The sequence below is a fragment of the Carassius auratus genome, unplaced genomic scaffold, assembly GCF_003368295.1.
Source record: "Carassius auratus strain Wakin unplaced genomic scaffold, ASM336829v1 scaf_tig00006596, whole genome shotgun sequence".
Lineage (NCBI taxonomy): Eukaryota > Metazoa > Chordata > Actinopteri > Cypriniformes > Cyprinidae > Carassius > Carassius auratus.
Window position 1 is genome coordinate 22480 of NW_020523772.1, and position 19398 is coordinate 41877.

Here is a 19398-nt window from a genome sequence, read left to right on the forward strand (position 1 = left end):
CACCAGGGACCTCCTTGATTTGAATTAAAAAAGATTAAGCTCACCCCCCCTCATGCACCCCTACCACCGTGGCCCACCATCATCATCGACCCAGCCGTATCATGTGACCATGCTCCAAGGAGCCACGCGGATTAAGAGATCGGAGCTGTGCGTTTGTTTTTTAGAGACTCGCTGAAACATTAGACGTGCACAGGTGTCTACAACAAGGAGCCCAGGAGCTTGTGTAAGAAATGGACAAAGACCATGTGCACCCCTCCTGGGCTTATCCTGCTATATTTTCTTCCTCTTTAACCTCCTTTTCTTATATTCTATCAGTTACTTGTTGCTGCTCTTTGTCAAACTGGAAGCAATAACTCAGTTTTACTCTCCCACTGACATTTTCCTCTCAAGCCTATGAAATGGTGCATTTGTTGCAAAACCTTTTTATATCTTAATAGGAATATGATTTTACGAGCGTGTAGGACAGCTGCTGCTAGCCAGTGAGAAGCAAGGCCAGACGTGTGCGTGGGCGAAGTCGCTGTGACATCTCTCGGGTCGCAGTCCACCAAAGTCTGAAGCCTGTCTGGCTGGCAAGGGTTCACCTAGATGAAATGTGAAGAGCAGTGAAATGACCAAAAGCGTTAGTCCATGTGATGTGGCCCTTGGGCCTCTGCTTGCCGGCCCCCTGTTCCCTAATGACGGCAGCATGAGTTTAGATTTATGGGACCTCTGTGGTAACGGCATGGACAGCTATGAATCATTTAGGCTATGAAATAGTGGCACAGCCAACTCCGCCGCAGTGGCTCCCAAAGGTGCCCGCCAAATTTACGGGCGCCTGTAGCACTTCAAAAACTTGCCATAACTTAAATCCAGACGATTTTATTGTTCCGTAGAAGCAGAAAGGTAGATACGAGGAAGGTGAGGGAGAAGATAGATGGGCTGGGGAAAAATTACAACCTCCTTCATGTTAGTCAATTAAAATTCCAATGACAGCCACTTTCAAGAGTTTGGGAATCTGCATTATGCGTACTGTAATAGAGCTTAAACTAATACTGATAGGTAATGATTTCAAGCTGTGCTGCTTTGATAAGTTGAGCGTTTTATCCTTGTATCCCAGTCGTATCGACCAGCCCAGGAGAGCGATGTCAGTAAAATAAGAGCTCCAATGAGATTATTATCGGCTCTCCCCATTAAAATTAATGATCTCGACACCTTGCTCGTCCAATTTACAAGGCGTTTGGCTAGTACGCTGCCTTGTTAATGTCCACTTTAATAAGTGTTTCGGTAGCACTTGCCTCACAGGGCTTGAACAGATGCTGGCCAGCAGGTCAAGCTGCTGTGAAGAGACAGAGTTCAGATCGGCGATGTGAACAATGTCTTTGTATTTCAGAGACTCAGATTTATGTGGACTTAGTAAGTGTACATTAGTAGCATTTGTAAAATTACTGTAACGGCAGTAGTGACAGAGCTTTTCTTCCGTATTGTGGCATACATCAAAGTGAAATGGATTATTGGATAAGAGAGCATGTAATGCAAGGACTTGGTTCCACTGGTTGATTGAATTGAGGCTAATCTGAATACAAGCTTGTAGTAATTGTAACAAAGAGGCGGGGTTAAATAATTGGAGGAATCCAGCATATGTTTCCACAGTTTCATTGGAAGATTGAGTTGGTTAAAAATTACAAATCTAATTCTAAAAACAGGAAAGGCATGCATGGATGACTTGTTCACAACAAGATCAATAACATGCATTTAGAAACGTTCATGGAGATCTAATGTTTATAGCAGTTCCTCCTTCATCTGTTTACACAAAAACACTCTTCTTCAGTATGGCATGCATTCATATGAAAAGCACTACCTTTCAGAAACCATAGCAGTGTTCTCACTCACACCAATTCTCTCCATGTGAACACTAGTATGCAAATTTGATCACATTCAATTCCGAACCTCGGGATGTTTAAAAATAGCCTCGCTTTAGTTAAGTGGTTTTGCATCCTAATGATGTTCAAATTACAAGTACAGTAGAAATACTATAAAACAGGGAGAGAAAGGCCAATGAGAATGTTTGTCTCTGCTGAGAACTGTGTCACTGTAGTTGACCACGTTCTTTTGTTCTATTAAAGAAATCCATATGAGCAGGAAAATCTTCTCCAGCCAGTGGAGGTGGCTGCTGAGAACATTAGCATGGAGTCTTGCCTGAAGAGGCCAGATCTACGGTAGAATAACATTATCTGGGATGTAAATTCGATTGAAAATGGGTTTGAATCTTTGGTCCCTCTTTGTATTATATGGCTTCAGCTACTATGTTCTTATATTTAAATTAGTAATTTGAAGCAGTGCATTTATTGTGTACACACATGTTTTTGCATTGTACTTATATTTTAAAATTACCTGCATGTAATTACATCTGTAAATAATTTCTGTAATTACATTTCTAATTACACTGTTGACCTACCCTTACACCTTAACCCACCGTTAAACCTACACATACCACCAAACCTGCCCCTAAACTTACCTGTATCCCACCTCAATAGAAGCAAAACTGTTTGGTACACTGTACTTATTTATTTATTTTGATTAAGTATATAGTAGTTTAGGTCCCCTTATTTCAAGTGGGACTGATTCTTTTTATGTCACCCATTTTCACCTATTTGGCCAAATATTTTTACTGAATTTAGTTTTTTTTACAGTTTTTATTCAACATGATTTATCCACATCCAAAGTTGTTTTTCGAGTAGTAAAAATACTTTTCCTCAATTGTTTCTTTATCCTCCAAGAACAATATTTTAAGCTCAACTATATAATGAGTCATTATTTTCTATTGATGTATTTATTACCAGGATCCTAGCACTTTAGTTGATGTAGGTTCATTGTATTAAAATGTTTTGGCCAACAAGACCAATTTACACTGTTGAACATGTGTCAAACCCAACACAGATTCAAGCAACGGCAGTAATTCACTCCAGTCTTTGTTTCTTCATAAAAGCCTACTGAAGTAAATTCTGTTGATAAATTAGGTTACAGTTGCAGTTTTGTGGTTATAATTTTGAGAAATGCGTTATTGTTTAAGTAAATGTGCCTTAGCAACAGAAAAAAATGAAATCATGTTTACAAATGCGTGCTACATGTGAAGTCATCACACCTGTCTGAGCCAGGCATGTTTGATACCTTCTTTGCTGTGGATGAGGCCGGTTTAAAAGCATTAGCTGACTCACAAGGCAGACTGGATGAGCAGCAGATGGCCTGTTATCTCTGTAAACTAGAACTCTACTGCTGTGATCACTTTACAAACACCTCAATCCACCTACTGAGTTGGTCACTCAAACTGAACATGAGCTGATGAGATAACCTTTACCACCAGACAAGCTGTACGTTGACCCTGGTGCTGGATGAACTAGAGCTATAATGGTAAAAAAAGAAATGGAGGGAAACCAAAATGAGAAAGAGAATAGTTCACGTTAAGAAAAAATAAAATAAAATGGTCTATTATTTTAACATTAAGATGGGATGAAAACAGTGAGCCACAATTCGTATTCAATTGGCTTTTGTCACTTCCCAGAATTGTTTGCATTGCCAAAAGTTATGATGGCATCAGGAATATAAAGCATGAAATAAGACTGACATGAATATGCACTGGTCTTCATCTCCAATTTATTTGTTGCATGCTAATAAAAAGTACTGCAGGAGAGGATCGATTTTTGGAACAGGTTGATGAAAGACAGAGACTGGCCGAGAAGAAGGAAGAAGAGTGCTTTTTCCTTGCCGTTGTGGGGACATTCCTGCAGTTCAGCTTTAATTAAACACACCGGGTAAGGAACTAAGGAACAATGAGACATCTGTGTGGGTGCGTGCATGTGTGCGATTCTGTGGTTCAATACCGCAGCCAGGAGCAGGTCTGCTTCAGTGGTCGCATGCTGCTGTTACATAGATTCTGAAGACATGTAGGTGTTGTCGCACTTGTTTAACCAAGGAGTCGAGACGTTATTCACAATTCATAGTTTGAGGCGGTCTGAGAAAGAATGTGGAAGATGATCATGGCTAGATGTTTCTGTGCATTTGAAGTCTTTCCGGCATATAATGAATAGATGGATAGGTAAAATCCAACTTGTTTTATGTCTTTGGAGTGGTCAGAAATGTTTTTGAACCAGTGAACTCCTAGAGACCAGACTGAGCGCTGATGACAGACTCTAAAGCTACGACTACTATTTATTACTCCTGTAGCATTTCAGCACTCCGGTGAAGTGCATGTGAGCAGGTAGAGCGCAAAAATGTATCATCCTTTCACTGATAAAACAACGGAGAGCAGAAACAGGGCAGCTATAAAAATCACAGATTGATTCCAGACCTGGATTTTATAGTCTGAGGGTTATAGAATATCTGGTCAGCGTGATTCTGCAGTGCCTCGTCTATTATCCAGACGACCAACTCGCATAAACCGACAATTCGTGTAATACTACATTCTTTCTTTCATGATGGATTATTTCTGTTTTTTGTCTCTAGAGTTTATAATCTTTTTCCTTTGCTTTCCCTCTAGTGGGATCAATGTTCTGTATTGACCTAGGATTTTAAAATCCTGCCTTTTGTTGCATGGACTTTGCTTTTATTACAGGATGGGTCTCATTTTACCTATCAATCACTGAGATGTCACAACAGCTCTGAGCTCTTTAGCTCTCTTTACCTCTGAGAGGGCAGGAGGAGGAACTCCTTTAGGCTGGGATCAAGACCAGACACAGAACATCTCTTTTGCTCTCTCTTGCTTTTTCCTCTGGTCTCAATTCATGTGAAATGTACACTGCAATGGCACTTCAGTGTACTCTGTACTCCTTGTCTGTTCCCATATACTTAGATGCTTACGAAGTATTGTTTTGTGGTTAATTTGCAGTTTTACGTGTGAAAGTTGTAGTTGCAATACTAAGTGTATTTGACTTCATTCCAATGCATGTATTTGGAATGAAATCCTATGAATTAAGTTGAACAGCTTTTATAAATTGAACTTGACTCGCCAATAAAACCCCCCTGTTCTGCCGGCAGGTCGAACGCAGGACAAGCCCTTCTTGCCAATCAAGAGGGACTGATCTGACTTAGTGTTTTGCAAAAAAACACAAACGGTGAAATTCATACTTCAAAAATGTCAGCTTTTTTTTTTGAGTTGCCAGCCTCCTCTCGGCTGAATCTACGTTTGACCGAAAGCATGAGGAGTGGGTGTTTTTTATTTCTCTTGGAGGCCTCACTCAAAGGCCGGTTCTCACTCTGTCTAACCTTTACTGAGGCCTTTCGCAGCTCACAGAACAAGCCCTGACAGAACAAGCCCTTCTGTATGCAGAGAGCCTCGCATGTTGTCTTTTAAAACGTGCAAATCAAGGAAGCAAAATAGATCCTGTCTTTAATAAATGCCGCATTGAAAGCTGTGGCAAATTTAAAAGGTGAAAAACAGGTGAAGGCCTGTCTTCATTAAATTAGTATTGACTTACATAACCCTCCATTTACGCTTTTCTCAACTAAGTCAATGTCTTCCTTTCCTGTTCCAAGCAGTCGTAAATGATTGAATTAGTGACTAGACTAGACCGGACAAAAACTACAAATCTGCTGATCCAAAAGAGAGGTTTTAAGTGCTTATTTCCAGAAAGGACACTTCAAAGAAACTACTGTTTACAGCTCAGTTCTTTAAAAAAAAAAAAAAGATTTTGGTGGTAATAATAATAATAATAATAATAATAAAACTAATAATAATAATAATTGTTATTGTTGTTATAACATTTAAAAATGCATTTTATTATTATTGTTTTATTGTTAATTATATATTAAAATGGGCAATTACAATGTTTGCTTTTTGATTTTTGGCCATCATTTATTAATCCCCATTCTTTGTTAATGATAATCTGTTGTTTAAATGATGGTACTGACACTATAAACTGTGCTATGTTTTTATAATTATTATTATTATTATAGTGAGTTATTTTAATTCTTTCTTTGTTTATTTTTATTTATTTTTTTGATATTCCTATCTTGAATATCATGATATTCATATCCATCTGCAATCAAACAAGATTGTAAATGGATGAAATATGTATTTTGAAGATTTAATTTCAAAGAAAATAAATTGTAATGCATGAGAGGTTTTAAGATTTAAAATAAACCAAGATTACATCCTCAAATGAAAGTTACATGAAAGTTACAATATATACAGTCATGGCCAAAAATATTGGCTACCTTGTTAAATATGATCTTTTATTTTTTTTTTAAATCACAAAATTGTATCCTTTCATTGGATAATAAGAATTTAAAATGGGGGGGGGGGGGTATCATTATGAAATGAATGTTTTTCTCTAATACACATTGGCCACAATTAACGGCACCCTTTTATTCAATACTTTTTGAAACCTCCATTTGCCAGTTTAACAGGTCTAAATTTTCTCCTATAATGCCTGACGAGGTTAGAGAACACCTCACAAGAGATCAGTGACCATTCCTTCATCCAGAATCACTCCAGACCCTTTAGATTCCCAGCTCCAGGTTGGTGCTTCTCCTCTTCAGTTCACTCCTCTCATTTTCTATTGGGTTCAGGTCAGAAGACTGGAATGGCTATAGCAGAAGCTTGGTTTTGTGCTCAGTGACCCATTTCTGTGTTGTTTTTGAGGATTGTGAGGTTTTGATTCTGTATATATTGGTATTTTATAGAATCAAAGATGCCATGTGTCTAAACAAGACCTCCAGGACCTCCAACAGAAACATAAGCCCACAATATAAAAAATACAGCAGTACATTTCATTGTACACATGGGGTACTTTTTATCTCTGTGTTCACCAAACCCATCTTGAGTGTTTGGTGCTAAAAAGCTCATTTTTAAGTTTCATCTCACCATAGAAGTCCCATTTGAAGTTCCAGTCATGTCTGATAACTGAATATGCTTTAGTTTGTTTTTGAATGAGCTAGGATAATTTTTCTTGAAGCCCTCCCAAACAACGTGTGGTCATGTAGGTGCTGTTTGACATTTTTTTTAAGATTTCTGAACCTGAGACTCAACTATTTTCTGGAATTCTCCAGCTGTGATCCTTTAGCCACTCAAACTCTCCTCGTCACCATGCATTAGGATGATATAGTCACACGTCCTCTTCCAGGCAGTTTCAGAACATTTTATGATGATTGGAAATTCTCAATTATCGCCCTGATGGTGGAAATGGGAATTTTCACTGCTCTAGCTCTTTTCTTAAAGCCACTTCACTAATTTGTGAAGTTTCATTATCTTTTGCAGCATCAACAGAAATATATTATTTGTTTTTTCTCATTTTGATGGATGATTAAGGGAATTTGGGCTTTGTTTTCCCTCCTCTTTATATTTCTGTCAAACAGGAAGCCATGGCTGGATAATTTCATGTTTATAATCATGCTGGAGTGCTCACAATTGTGAATATGAATGGGAGTATACTTCAGAGATATTTTACACAAAATAATTTCTAGGGGTGCCAATAATTGTGTTCAACGAGTATTTGAGAAAAACGTATATTTCATTATGATATTTCCCCCCATTTTAAATTCTTATTATCCAATGAAGGGATACATTTTTGTAATTTTTTTTTTTTTTATAAAAGTTAAAAAGGATTAACAATGCAGATTAATTTTCACAGCCTTCTTTGATCATATTTACCAAGGGTGCCGATATTTTTTTTTTTGGCCATTACTGCGTGTATATATATGTATATATATGTATATATATATATATATATATATATATATATATATATATATATATATATATATATATATATAATATACATATATAAAATCACAAATTAGTACCCTAGTATCTATAGTAATTTACAGGCTTAGGAAAACCGCACCAGGCCAGGAAATAACACCCTTGATACTAGAAATGCCCGTGGCTGCAATAAACACTCTAACACCCCCCAAAGAACAGAGCATTAATGAGTTTGCCAAAACAACAAACTTCAATGTTGTGCTTGCTTTTCAGTTCCATCGGGGAATATAAAGTTTAAGAGCCTTTCGCTATCAGTGACCCAAGAAGAGGAGGCATTTGTTGAAGAAGTGGCCGTTTAATTGCGGAACTGCAAGGCTGCGCAGAGGGTTGCTAATGCGTTTCTGAACAATGACACCTTTGGAATTACAGTTACAGGAGAACAGGGCCCCTAATTTATGTCAGCACTATTGCAGGGTTGAATTTATTGACGGTAATGCAAGATGGAGAGATCTGCTTAAAAAGCCCCAAGGCCTCTTATTATACAACTTGTCTGTCTTTCACACTAACCTGAACTGTAACTGTAGAATCTTAGCTGACATGAAGGACATATGGCATCCAAAGAAACCATTAGAAGGACAGTACCCCTCTCGCTCAGAGGAGCGTTAATGAACCCAACGCTCTCTCCTCCCCCCTTATACTATTGAAGTGTTACTAAAGTTAGACCGCTTGCGATCTGTGCATTTTTAAAAAGGGAACTGTTGAAGTCATTTGATGGAAAGTGAATGCTAATTTTCTGGTTGCTTTAGGATTATTATTCAAAGCCAGGGAGAGGAAATATCAGGATGGAACTGGAGAGCAGGACGAATGCAGAAAGCAGCTGGCCTGTAACAGAGAGGTCAGCTGGGAAACACCACAGCCCCACGTATATATGGCTGGGTGTATATATATATTGTTTTAATGTTCAAGCCTGCACTCTGGCTGCTTTTCAAAAAGTGATTTTTGTCAAGGGAAGGCATGTGTTCTATAGGCATGTTGACTCTGAACCCCTCTGACCCTTTAAAAGACACAAGAATGTACTAATTCTCAATAATTTCACCTCTGTGTTTTACTGCAGTGGTGGGAGAGGAACATCCAGGTTTATTGGCAATTAGAGGCCCTAAAATTTACCCGTTTCCAGTCACTTCCCTCTTTGAATATTAAAGTTCCTCTCCGAGCCTTATCAGTTCATCATTCGGATCACATTAGAGGTCAACCTCCTCGCGACTGTGAGGTTATATCAATACAATACAGACATGTCGATACCAGTATTGGTTGTACCTTGTAATCTGCCGACTCGACAGTTCTGTGAGGTGTTACTTACTATAGGCACTGAAATCAAAACCGTTGTCTCTAGAGGACAATATCGATGATGAACATAAGGCCATATATTGTTAAAGGGACAGCTGTCATCATTATCATCAAAATACTTAAAAGAATGTGTCAGCTATTAAAATGAAACTTAGATGGGTCAAAAATATTGGACCTCATTGTATGGATTTTTTTATTTTTTATTTCATGTTCTGCCAAAGAAAAATCATACAGGTTTGGAACGACTTGATGGTGGTGGTTTTTTTTTTTTTTTTTTGGGGGGGGGGTTGGTAACTATCCCTTTAACCATATCTGAACCTAATTAGAGAGCTGGAGAACTGTACATCTCGTCCAATGCAGACCAAACCCTCCCCCTTCGGTCCTTCACGGGACACCAGGAAGCCTCTGAACAGCTGCTTAGACACTTGTCTGCACTGAGTTACTGCAAGGTGCCTCTCTTTCTGCTTTTATTGATAATATTACTATAGTTGATGTAAATACAGCTTTGACCTTGTGTCTCTATATCAGCGTGGGCCACGGCTGACCCCTGAGTCTGTGTCCCTCAGGTGAGGCTCAGACAGGATGCCAAAAACTTGCTGGGCAACAATAAATATCCAAATGCTTTCCTTTCATTTTTTTTATATGCTTATATTTGATACTCACCCATAGCTTCATACAGGAACATAAATAACGTATCCACTGACTTTATCTTAAAGGAGTAGTTTACCCCAAAAAATGAAAATTCTAATTTGAGAATCATATAAGAATGTTTCACACAGTGAAAATGTTCATGTTTGAGTAAACGATTCCTTTAAATCTTTGAATCGTAACTCGAATAAATTGTAAAATAGTAATTTAATGGGATATAATTGTTGAACCATTATTCCCATTTTTTTTTTTCAACAGATTTTTTTTTTTTCTGAAATGATCCTCTTTTGTGAAGCACGCTCAAATTTTTACAATAAATTCTAATGTAATAATTAAAACATATATGTAAAGCCAGCTGTTCACTCTTCTCTGGGTCTTTTGTAACACATACAGGCACTTGTTTCTACTGTGTACCATCTCACAGCCATCAGGCCTTTTATCAGCCCTGACCTGTGGGTGTAAAGTCCTCTCTAATGCGTGACTGCGGAGGACTGCTCTACTGTCCAAACGTCTGCTCCAGCTGCCACACACCCTGGCAAACACACACTCATGCATATGATGGCTGAGTTGCTGCTGTCCTGTCCTGCACTGTATTTAATCATTAGATTCAGACTTGGTGTGTATGAATATAAAATGTTATTTTCCTGCAGAACAATGTACAATAACGGTTTGAATTGGTTGGATTATCCGTCTGATCAAAATAAATTGTCACCATTTGCTACAACATTTGACTTTTTTCTGCAGCACATTTTTGTGTGAAGGCACTGTGTTGTCTGAAATTTTTTTTTGTCTAGCTTGTGCTTGCGAAGTAAGTAACAAAGAGGTACCAGCTACTAACAGATGTCAGACTTTTGCACTGTTATGAAATTAAAGGGCTCCATATAAGCCATGGTTACATTTGTCATATTAACAATATAAACAGTCAAACAATAAGGCATTATGCTGTCTATCATGTGCAACAGTTTTGATTTATAATGGAGATTATTGTATTGTAAAGGACTAATCTTGCAAAGGTTGTTTGTTTAAAGTATATGTTCACACTATATTCTTTAAACACAATTAAAATAATAATAATAATAATAATAATTTTAAAAAATTAATCCGAAGAAAACTGCTCAAAAAAATATTGTTTTTAAGTTGTAAATATTTAAATAAATAGGCAAATTTCTAGAGATCCAACTATAAGTGACTGAAACATTATAGATTGGCTTTCTATTTTGGAGTGGACACATGTAGCCATCCATCAGCTCTGTGCGTAAGAGAGTGTGGGTGGCCTGCACTGACGGTATTATTGCAATTTGTATTCAACTGACAGTAATTCCACTGTCCCCATGAAGACCCCCAGCACATGCACACACACACACACACACACATACTTGCATTTGTTGTTAATGGAGACTCTCCATAGGTGTAATGATTTTTATACTGTACAATATATACTGTGTGTATATATATATATATATATATATATATATATATATATATATATATAATATGAACAATTTGCTTGTATTTTTTTAATCTTAAATTAGGTTATCTTTCACAAATCAGTCACATATGCAATGTAATCAGGGAAATTCAATTGTTGTACAGTACTTTAACATTGGAATACATTTGTAAAATTATAGAATGCTTAGTAGTTTTAGTTTATAAATCAAGGTAATAAACAGATTTTATCAAAAATATTTTTTTTGTGAGAAAACAGTGTCACGGAAAATAAAAACTTTCTTTAATAAAGTTACAACTTTCAGATATATTCTTCTCATTAAAATCAATTATGTGTTACTGCTTGATATCATTATTAAATTGGTCTCATATTAGATTACTTCTATTAAACTGATAATGAGATAATACTATTCTGTGATTCTTTCCCAGTTCCCAGTGATAAAATATGTTTTTAGGTATATAAAAGTAAATGTAACTGTAGGTTAAAGTAATGCCATAACACACAAGAATTGCTTGAAATGATCTCTCATCCTGGTTCATTGTTTAATTTTGTCTACAAGTGCAAAAAAATCCCAGCCATCAAACCTTTCTTGCTTTCAGTCACCAAACTAATGCTGACCTGAAGAAGTGAGAAACGAGGACAAAAATCTGAGGCAAGTAATGTGAACATATGTTCTTGCTCTTCAAAATCAGCTCTATTCAAACTAAAAAAAAATAAATAAAAAAAAAATGAAAATCTCTGCTGAATCCTACTCTCTCAACAAGCAGCCACTTTTAAACAGTCCCATCCTGTCAAAGCTCAGCTTGATACCCTTAATAACACAATTTAATTTAGTTCACCATTTTATTACATATACTCCAGTCATATTTTATATTGTGTTTCCACTTTATAGACAGTATTGAGAAATGAATGTTTAACTTTAAATAACTAAAAATATATTTTAGAATGTTCTAAATTTATGTTTTATAACATTCATTTAATGGTGAACTAATTGAATCTGTGATCATATTATTGCATGCCATTATGAAGCATTAGTAAAATATAAATAACATCAAACACATTTTAAATGTTTCATCCTAAGCAAAGGTGCTGTTTTTTTACAGGTGTTTCTTCAACCTGATGATCTGTGTTAAATCATGTACAGAGGGCCAGTGTAAACGTTTATACACACTTCTACTCAAAATTGCCACATAATCTTTACAATATGTGGTTTCCTATTGCCTTCTTATTCATTCTACAAATGCAGCAAACAGTCACACCATCCAGGATGACAGTAAAAATAGTCTGGGCATTCATGTTACCTTCTGCCTGCCTACTCCATACAGCTGTTAATGTTTTATTATTTATTTATTTGATAAGTACAGTCATTTAATCTGTAGATTACAGAATATGCTTATCTTTTGTTCACATAGAATCGGCACAATGTTCTGTTGGATTATTTACAGCCTACATGGATATAAAATACACATATAAGTCAATAACCGATGCACACGTTGAATACTTGTATAATTGCTGAGATATCAGATACCATACGATTTATTAAATAAAAAACTGTCTTATTTCACACCACAATTTTTTTTTTTAAATGCTGAGGACAATTGATATTTATGTACCCGTACGGCCAACCACTGACCTACGTTCCCAAATACTTTTATATTTATTTTATCTTAGTAAAACTATAAATGATACTTTCCAAGTTTGTAAAAAATAAAAAAATACATAAAACGCAGAATAGACGTAATAAGTTAACCTAGATATGGCCAGCAGCTTGATCCAATCTTAATGCACTTGTATTGTTGATTTGAGCGCACTGGCTCATCTGACAGCTGGGCTACTACTGTTCCCGTCGAGATTCGCCTCGGTCACGCGCGACTTCAGTCTCCAGGGTGCACGCAAGTCTGTGCACGTCACAATAAGTTGTGCACTAATAACAATAACCATTCCTAATAGTTTCAAATGTATAGAGACAGTCAGAATGGGTGAAATTTCCTGCACTGATTATAATACCAATAGAAGAAAAGCACTTGTTGCTTAAAGAGCGCCATCATCGTTAAAGGGACTCGTCCGGATACAGCTGCAAATTACCCAGAGCATAGCCTACAACAAATTTCGTTACCAACTTAATCAAATTGTGATAGTTTTCATTTGTTTAGCAGAGAGTAAGTGTTGTAACACATTTATGTTTCAATGTGTTTTGGGCTTTCTCAAACTTTGAAATAAAATTACTATATATTTACTATATATTATTTTTATTTATTCTATCTATTATTTATTTATTATTTATTTGGTATATACAAAGTGTGATTGTAGCGACAGACTGTAACATTAATACATTTGTTTGTTTGTTTGTATTAATCAAATTCAAGTTCAAAATAATAATGACCGATTTACAAAACTTCATATTATATAAGCATTTTTATTCAGATAGGTAAACAATTAGGCTAGGAAACCTCGCAGATGCACAAAACAGTCGCAAATGCAACAAACACATAAAAACATAAGACAGTTATTGTTTGTGTGTGCCCGTCTAGGCTGTTTTAGTCACTCATACTGTGTCAGATTTAGGCCTGTACATTTTCCCATGTTGTTAAGTCTCTGTGTTTCGAAATGCATAGAAAGTGTGTCGTGATTGACAGCATTATGCACAATTATGTCGACTAGGTCTTTTTAATTACAAAATTCAACTTGGTTATCCATTAACAGGCTCTATTTCAGTTTTTAATTATGACGGGTGTCTTGTTTTGCGTCCACTGAACCAACCGCACATCGACACCACACGTCTGGGTTTAATTCCTTCTACTCCCGCTAAACATGACATGTCTGAAGGAATGTACTCATCAGGTCTTGTAGTGCAAGCCACGGAGCAGCCGCGCACTGCCGCCACCCTGCGCTTTCGAGAGAGGAAAAAACATCTTGCAATAATCAGTCCAATTAGTGGAGGTCGCGGCTGCGCGCTCTCCGGTTAGCTGTGGGAGGTTGTCAAAACAGGGGGCGGCTATTAGACGAAACGCGATCCCCATTCATCAGCATCGTAATAATCACCGTGCAGACGAGCAGCGCAGGTCCTGCAAAACTCTGATCAAAATGATCCGTGGAAACAAGCCGTTTACAAACAGTGTCAAGGCGAGACGAGTACCTTGATTTGGCCTGTCACTGACATCCCCCCACCACACACACACACACACACACACAGACCATCCAAAATCCTTTCAGTATGTGTTTTCCATTGCTTCACTTCACTGCATTGTTGTAGTTTCATCAGAGTGTCACAAATGGAAAATATAGCCTAGGTAAAATACCTCGATTTGTGCCGATCACAGAATAAGCTCACTATTTAGCCCTAATGTTTTATTGACCAACATATTGTGATAATCTGCATTAATAGGAAATCAGATATTGGTATTGTTTGAGTAAGGGATGATTATTAAGTAATGGGATCAAAGTAACACGTGGAATGTTTACTCACAGCAAAGTGCAATTTAGGAGCCATATATTATTACCCATTTCCTAGGGCAGTGGCCGTCTCTGAGGCGGGAATTAATAGCTCTGCTTTTATGTTATTTTGCCTTGCCTAATATATATTTACTTACTAATCACAGTATCAACAAAAAAAACTGAACTGAGTTAAATTCAGCATATACAGTATCATTTCAGTGGTAATTTGAGTTTAGGTTTTAGAATTGTTCTTTCATCCCTGTTAATTATGTAGCTAATTATATAGTTTATATTTTATGTAGTAATAATAATAGCAGTTATAACTGTTGCTGATATAAAAAGGGAAATATTGAATTCAAGTGATGCTAGATTTCTGGAGTCATTAGATCACACAAATGTCTATTCAAAAATACTTCAGAAACATTGATTATTTGTTTCATTATGTTATCATTCATTTGTCAGAACGTGTATAGAAATATATTTACACATGTAAAACAACCCAGACTATATTATGCAAAATGACCAGTAAAAGGGGTATATTGGAAATGTAGCATTGTAATCTTTCCATGATGTTAACCTCAGAGAATGTTACATGCTTTGACGTGCTTTCAATAATATGCTATGCAAGTCCTGAAGTCTTCTTCAATCTTCACTAACAAGCCACATCACAGGCCTTTACTGCAGCAATGCAATGTGGGTCTCTAAAAACCTGCAAAGAAACTAGACTTTAAACCAAGCAATTTTCCCTCTGCTTTATGACCAGTTTGGCATGTCTCAACAGCGTCAGCATTTTTATTTCATGTAAGATGCGATTTTGCTTAACTTTCTTGTGGCCTCAAGTATCATTCATCTGAAATCAGAGAGTGTTCCTGATTAAAGCAGAACTTTGATTCTGTGCCACTACATGGTGAGTTACAGTTCAGACTACCGACACTGACTGATGATATGCCAATGATGGTGTGCGTAATAGCCATCATTAAAAAAGATGCGCCTCTTTCACTTGTGTGTGCGGTGTTTTACGTGTTAACTTTGAGAAAAACAAATGTTCTATAGATTTGGTTCAGAATATATACAAAAACTTAGTAAAAGGACGAACATTAGCCTATACTATTTTTTTTACTTCGATTAACTTTGGTCAACAGCATTTTTAATGAATCTGAGTTGTCTTACCGGCACATAAGTCCCTCGCAGTGTTTCATATGTCTTTGTGGTATGATACCCAATCGCTGTTCTTTTTAACGTGTATCCTTGAAAACCGCTCTATACTACTTAAAAACGCCCTCCAACCCTGTTGCCCACCAGTCCATAATGTCTGGCTTTCACGCGTGTGCACTTGGAGCTTGGAGAAACATACCCTCTTGTTTATCCTCCACAACAACTGTTAAATAATGCACAGCACAACTGGTCCATTTAAAAAAAAAACTGAATTGAATTGAACAGAAAAATAAAATGCAGACTGAATGTGCTCTCAAAAACATGTTTGAGTCAAATGATGATTTTATTTTATGGCATTTGATATCAGTAGCTAGTAATAATGTGCGGTAAAAGAATTAGAGAGAGCATGTCTGTGGTTTCTGAAAGTTTCCCAAACTCTTAAATAGTTTTGATGTAATCATCAAATTACAGTTTGCAGGGTTGATTGTCTGCTTATGGTCACTGCGCATTTTCATGAGAACGGGCTCGGTCAGTCACTCCTTAGTTTGGAGAGCGTCTGGTGCGCAGTCTTGCTCTGGCGCTCTCATCTCAACTGCTGCTACCTCACTACCTCAAAGATCAACTCTCTTTGGTTGCTAGAAGTGTCTGTCAAAGCCCGGGCAAAAATGTGATGTACAGGGAAAGTCGAGGCTATATTTCGACGTCGGTGGGCGGGCTCTAAATGAAGGGAATAATCAGTCAGCCTGCCCAAGGAGCCACCTCAAAGCATATCAGGTTACCTTGAATGACAGCGTAACCATGGCAAATAATTTCACTAAAACTATTGTCTTATCCTCATCATCCCCGGGTCAGATAACCAACCAATCACAGTTCACATAATCGCTTTTCTTGCCAGCTTAGAATAATATTATTAAAACAAGAGAGCGAGGTCCTTCTTCGGGAGTGCGTTATGCTGAAACGACATAGAAGAGGTGGCGAGAGACTCGCGCAGGAGGAACAACTTTCTCTCGTGTGCTTTAGATGGATATACGGTGTATTATGCTTGCTTGAACGGATCTAAAGTTGTGTGGCTCTCTACGCCGGGAGTGGGATTTGATTTCGTCTACTCAAAAAGTCGTTCTTAATTTTTGTCTACCAAAGGGTTTACTTCAAATCTGTTGAAGAACTGTTACTGTCATCGTTAAAACAGACATAAGTACGAAAAGTGAACGCTTTTTTCGTGACAACCATGTCTATGCTTCCCACATTCGGCTTTACGGCAAGAGCAAGTGGCGTGCGTCTGCGAGGTCCTTCAGCAGGGTGGAAACATTGAACGTCTCGGGCGCTTCTTGTGGTCTCTGCCGGCTTGCGAACATCTCCACAAGAACGAGAGTGTGCTCAAAGCAAAAGCAGTGGTCGCTTTTCATAGGGGAAATTTCAGAGAGCTTTATAAGATTCTGGAGAGCCACCAGTTCTCTCCGCACAACCATCCGAAGCTGCAGCAGCTGTGGCTCAAAGCGCATTATGTCGAGGCTGAGAAGCTCCGGGGCCGCCCTCTTGGGGCTGTTGGGAAGTACCGCGTCCGAAGAAAGTTTCCGCTACCTCCGCTCCATTTGGGACGGCGAGGAGACAAGTTACTGCTTTAAAGAAAAGAGCAGGAGCGTGCTGCGGGAATGGTACACCCATAACCCGTACCCTTCCCCGCGGGAGAAGAGGGAACTAGCAGAGGCAACGGGGCTAACGACAACACAAGTCAGTAACTGGTTTAAAAACAGACGTCAACGCGACCGAGCAGCGGAGGCCAAGGAAAGGTAAGAGTCTAGTAACTACAGCTTGAAAATAGTCTCGGTCAGGCAACTTAATTAACTAGAACACTTTCTTTATATGGAATGCATTAATTCACGTCGCGTAATGTGCATTTAGTCAGCGGTCAGTAGCCTATAACCATCTTAAAATAAACTTACATAAAAAAATTACATATAAAAAAAATCCCACAGATGGATGAGCAGACAGTCACTACAAATGTCATAATTTCTCCAAATCTGTTAATGTCGTTTTAAATGTATATTTAGGCTATTATTTTTTAACAATATGTCTATACTTTTCTTAAACGGAGTAGTTTTATATACTTTTCTAAAAATTGCCATAGTGCGTGCTGTGTGTAGCCTATAGTGGTGTAATATAGGCCTAAATGAAGGTGAAATAGCCCACTGATAATACATAGGAAAGTTTTTCGAATTTTGAGAGTTAACTTCTCTGTATTTATATTCTTGTTTAGAATGTGTAAAGTTGCATGCTCCTTAAACGGGTGTCTTGTTTCACCCGCAGGCGAGGTAGTTCAAGTTGAAACCACAGTGTAAACCATTAAACTCGCTCGTACGTTTCCCGATACTTCATACTTAATTAATACTTCATGAAAGAACCTTTACTTGACATGTTGTGATTGAGAATTTAGATAAATCAGTAGGTGACACTGTTCTTAAACCAGATTTTATTCATGTTTTTATTCAACCATAAATTCATGTTTATCTGCATTTGCTCCCTGATATGTTTGAACGTTCTTTAATATAAAATTATTATTATCGACACGAATTAAGAAGTGCTATGGGACGAATGATTAGGCTACACACACAGTTGACATGCCTTATATTTGTGTGTTGCGTAGTCTGATACTATATAATTGTTATAATTGAGCAAGGGTAAAGAGATTATTTATTTATTTATTTATAGTATTTCTAACAAAATATTTCCAATATAAACATTTAATACCTACAGAACCATTGTCTTCAACTGAATTATATCCTAATAATATTCGCCTAATGTTGTAAATAATGAAACAAAATAATATTAATTTGAACAATGTTAATGTTGTTATTATAACCTACCTATAAAATATACGAAAAATATTAGAATAATAAAATTATTATATTATTAGCAGTATTATATTATTATTACGTATATTATAATTATTAGCAGAAGGTGTGTTATATATGTATAGGCTATACGTATTTATTTGTTTATTTAGTTTATTGCTTGTTCCTGTAATGTCAGATATGGTTTTACAGCAATGAGTGAATTATCAGTTTTGAATATTGAACTTGTTGGATAAGTTGCTCTAACCCTAACTCTATTTTCTCATTTTCACAGGGAGAACAATGAGAACTCGAACACAAACAGTCACAACCCGTTAACGTCTTCCATGAATGGAAATAAGACTATTTTAGGAAGCTCGAGACGACGACAAACGCCGTCTTGGTACCCCAGATCACACCTCGTCAAGCCCGGCCTTGCTCCTCACGTCAAACCCCGGGCTTCCGTCCCTCCACGGCCTCGCACCTCCACCCGGTCCAGCGCCATCCCAGTGCCTAGTGCAGATTCCGTGCATCACCACCATCATTACACGACACTATACTGAACCCTATGTCATCAAACTTGGTCGACCTCGGCCTCTTAAACATGTGGACCCTTTCCAAAGGACGCTTGTACATGAACGTTTAGAGTAAACCTCTCCAGACACGTATAAAACACAAGTAAATGAGACATGGAACGGACAAAGAGAGTTGTGGATGTTTGTCGGCTGATCTACTCGCCCAAAGCTGATATGGAGGGCCTTGATAGAGGTATTTTCTAGAATGTAATGCCATGATCTATTGTTTAATAAACATGCTAATAAACGTCTTTAATTGTGGATATCAACATTATTTGATATCGT

At 37.3% G+C, this 19398-nt stretch overlaps 1 pseudogene; it reads left to right on the plus strand.

The window, feature by feature from the left end:
- Positions 1-493: 493 nt before the first annotated feature.
- Positions 494-19184, plus strand: LOC113071229 (homeobox protein SIX2-like; annotated as a pseudogene).
- The last annotated feature ends 214 nt before the right edge of the window (positions 19185-19398 follow it).